Source organism: Mixophyes fleayi, chromosome 7 (genome assembly GCF_038048845.1).
Source record: "Mixophyes fleayi isolate aMixFle1 chromosome 7, aMixFle1.hap1, whole genome shotgun sequence".
Taxonomy (NCBI): domain Eukaryota; kingdom Metazoa; phylum Chordata; class Amphibia; order Anura; family Limnodynastidae; genus Mixophyes; species Mixophyes fleayi.
In genome coordinates, this window is record NC_134408.1 from 41,340,048 (window position 1) to 41,344,510 (window position 4,463).

Genomic DNA, 4,463 nt, shown 5'->3' on the forward strand with positions numbered 1-4,463 from the left:
GTTGTTTTTTTTGCAGTTTGCGCCCCAGCACATATTTATGCACATGTATCTGGACATACGCATTGCTGTGATCATAGGATTGTATCCATGACTTTGTGCGTGCAGGCTATAATACAGCCTTAATATACAGTATTTTTCTGGATACACCATGTTTTAATGGACAATCCCTTATTTTAACCCATATCTCCAGTTGCATTTTTGGATTTTTTATTTTTACAGTGTTTACTGTGTTTCCACATAATCATGTGTACTTTGTGTGGTATTTTGAGTTGTAGTGTGTGGCTGTGTTTACCAGTTGTTTTTACCAGTGTGTTTATGCTAAATGGTGTTTGGATGTCTTCTCTGGTATGTATTTGTGTATATTATAAATATAGTGTGACAGGATGGACCGCCTATGCCACCCTGTCTGTTGTTGCTGGGAACTGGCTGGGCTTACTTTGCCACCGTCCCCTTTCGTTATTCCGAATACGCCCCTCCTGCTGCAGTAGGAGGAGCCTGCTGCCACCTTTATGGCATCCAGAACTACGTTCCTTCTGGTTAACTGTCACTGCTAGTGTACTCCCGTGCTGGTACATTTGGGTTGGTACCCCTGACCGCTTACTATGGATCAGGGTGCTGTGAATGGATCCCCTTGGCCTATCACACTGGCCAGAGGTGCTGGGTAGCGGCAGAGCAGTGGTACTGGAGAGCTGGGTCCAAACCTCAGAAACAGCTTGAGGACGGATTAGATTTAGGGTCTAATTTGTAGGTCACAGGATTACAGCAATATTGAAGATGTTGTCAAGCAGGGTCTTGAAGCAGAGAGTGACGTTTATTTCACTCACGTGTCCTGACAAGGACAGTATCACTGATTAAAGGTATCAGGGGTCAGGTCGGATGGAACATCAGAATAATACATTTCAGTTTACAAGTGCTCTCTTTTTATACAGTTTTAGACACAGCCTCACAGGCTATTTTTAGAATCAGGATGCAATTAGTTTACCCAAACATGGATTTACATGCAATGCAAAGCTAACAATATTTTCGTTTATCTGTGATATCCTAAAACCTTGGTGTGATTCCCTTTGTCTTATTTTGGACACAGTGTACATCTGACAGCAAGTCTAATTACCCCTTCCTTTCCCTTAAGGGGTATTGGACACTCACAACAAAAGGTCTAATCAACATGAGATTAGCATGGGTGCTTTCTTCCAATAGTTGCAAAATCATCATCACCATTTATTTATAGAGCGCCACTGATTCCGCAGCGCTGTACAAAGAACTCACTCACATCAGTCCCTGCCCCATTGGAGCTCACAGTCTAAATTCCCTGACATATACACACAGACAGACACACAGACTAGGGTCAATTTGTTAGCAGCCAATTAACCTACTAGTATGTTTTTGGCGTGTGGGAGGAAACCGGAGCACCCAGAGGAAACCCACGCAAACACGGGGAGAACATACAAACTCTACACAGATAAGGCCATGGTCGGGAATTGAACTCATGACCCCAGCGCTGTGAGACAGAAGTGCTAACCACTGAGCCACCGTGCTGCCCAAAATACACATTTCCTCCAAAGAAAAGAATTCCCCAGAAAAGTTGCAAACCCCAGACAAGACATTTCCTTACACCAAGTTATACAAAAGACTTTCTAAACAAAGGCTTATTTTGTATCAGATATATACATCAGAAATAATGCATTTCCTCTAGCAAGGTTAAAACAGAAAAAAATTTATTTTCTCCTCTGGTCTCAGCAATAAGGATTTCCTATACCAAAATATACACAAATTAAAAAATAAGTGCATTTGCAATAATATAAATAAGCGCCCTGCGCTATTTACTTTAAATACATTTATACCAAAAGTTACTTATAAGTGATCCAGTCACATATAGCCAACACAAATCTGTAGTAATCATCCTTTGCTGTTTGTCCTTTGGATTGTTATACTGAAACATTCAATCAAGAACACAAGGTATTCTTTTGTCTAAAAATGTTTTGTTCAAAAGTTATTGTTTGTTAAAGTCACTTCACGTCCATATAGACAGAATAGAAAGACCTAGTTCGTTGGCCAGGAAAAAAGCTTAAGAGTGAAAATATGATTTCAAACTTGAATAGTACTCCTGCATTCACTATTTTATTGTATTTTTATAAAGGTATACATACTTTACATATTGTGACAAAGTGAGTGCTTTGCCACAGTTTTTTAAGAGAGGAGTTAGGTATTTAGCTGGCAATCTGCAGAACGAGGCTGCAAACAGATTTACACATCTGTACAATAGAGTCCCTAGGCTAAAGAGATACAGATGGAGGACATGTGTGTGACAAAATAATAGTAAAAAGTCTGATTTAACTTACATGTTTCAACTGGTTTAAAAGTATCTTTTTCCACAGCTAACATCAAGCTGACTGGGTGTGTCTGCACAAAGGCTAGTCAAGCAGAGCACCTGAAGAGAACCCCTTTTAAAGGCAAGGTGTGAGTGTCACCTGTCTATAAAGCTTGGAATGTGGGGGGAAAGTAAAGTATTTAAACATGTCACTTTTCATTGTTCAGGGTGACCGATGCTAAATAAGTTGGCCGGTGTCTAGAAAGCTGGTCTCTGATAATTTAGTACTAGGGTTACCAGAAAATGTTTCAAACGTTATGTTGTTAAGTACTTTGGCATCCTGACAGTAAAAAGCAAGAAGGTATTTGTGCCTGCATCATCAGTAGTGTGCCTGTGTCTCAACATACATTATAAATGTTAAAGAAAATATTCACCTTTGTGTATTTTTTCCTAATAACAAATAACAAAATAATAGAGCCAGTTTTACCAATAAAAGGCCCTGGCTAACTTGTTTCACACATTAAATACATTATTCTGTTATTTGCATTGGCGATTTCAACACAGTTGATGTTGGATAGACAATGTGGCAGTGGGATCAAGGATTATGTATAGTGCTGCAATGAGTACAACACTGAAGACAACATTATTCACACCTATCCTTTGTTTGCTACACTATTCTAGTGAGTGTATCTAACCAACAAACAAATTTTGCAGGAATTTCTATTTGCAAAATTGACCATTTGGTTAAATTAGGCCTAGGGTGGCTCTATTAGCCCATAATTATTTGTGGTATATAAAATCTAATTTGAGTCTCTTAAACCTACCGGCGGAAAATCACTATGTTTATATTAAGACCTGAAGTTCCAAGATTATCACATTATCTAGTGGATACACTAAAACAATGTTTTTTTGTTGGAGGCAAAAGGCAAATGTATTTTTTTTATCATACTCACATCATTTTGGTCCTTGAACCACCCTTAACAAAGTAACATAATATTTCTGTTTTATTAACTATAGCCATTCATAGCATATTCACATATTACTGAGTAAGACGGGTTAGTCCCTTATAACATTGACTATTGAGAGGGCACATGTGATGGGTTACATTTTCAAAGCCACCGTAAGCTCCTGTTGGCTTTGCTCAGCTTCCTATAAGTTGACCTATGTGTTTTAAATCCTGCCAAAAAGGACATTCTTCCAATGTCACTGTGATCAGATATTCAATTCCATTGTTAAAACATCTTCTGAACCATTTGCTAATGTCTGACAATTCTTTCTGCACCTGTTCTGAAACAAATACTCTTTGACTTAAGTCCCACAAATGTATTGATTTCTAAAATGTGTCAGTCGAGAATAACACAATACTTAAAATGAAAAACAGAAACATACTTTTTGTAGTAAACACGTATGGGAGGGTAACAAAAAAATCTGATGTAACATATTGTCGCTAGCAGGGCAACTTATTTGTTGATCGAAGTTATGACTTTGGATGTGCGAGAGATATTTACAGAAATTTGTCAGCATGCAGTGTGCACATTAACAATTGTATTATATCACAGTGGCTATAAAATGTCAGGTTGTAAGCTTGCGAGCAGGGTTCTCTTACCTCTCTGTCTGTATGTATTACTCAGTATTGTTTTATTAATCTTTGATCCCAATTGTAAAGCGCTACGGAATTTGCTGGCGCTATATAAATATATGATGATGATGATGATGATATTTGCTTGGCAGATGTATTCCCTCCATACAGACCAAGTTTAAACGTTCCAATAAACCAAATGGCGGTGTTATATATTTGAGGTGTTTTTAACTAGATCCAAATGGTGTTGGAAAATTGTATGATATTACATTTAAAAGGTCAACGAATTATAACCACCTTTTAGTTATGTAAATGCTACTTCCTATTAAATGGAATCAAATATGTTGGGACTTTGGGGGAAGCTGTTGTGCATTCCTTGTTCCCCAGCAATGATGGTGTTAAGCAGTTTAACCTTGGTTAGACATGTCCCTTTGATGTCTATGGATGCCCTGCATTTCAGGGATGTGAGGGGACTGTGCTTGTAATCCCCTTTACAGATCAATGAGTCATCCAGCTGCCATCCAAAATACAGTATATGTGCAACACATAGATGAAGTGTTTTCTTGGTGATTGGGA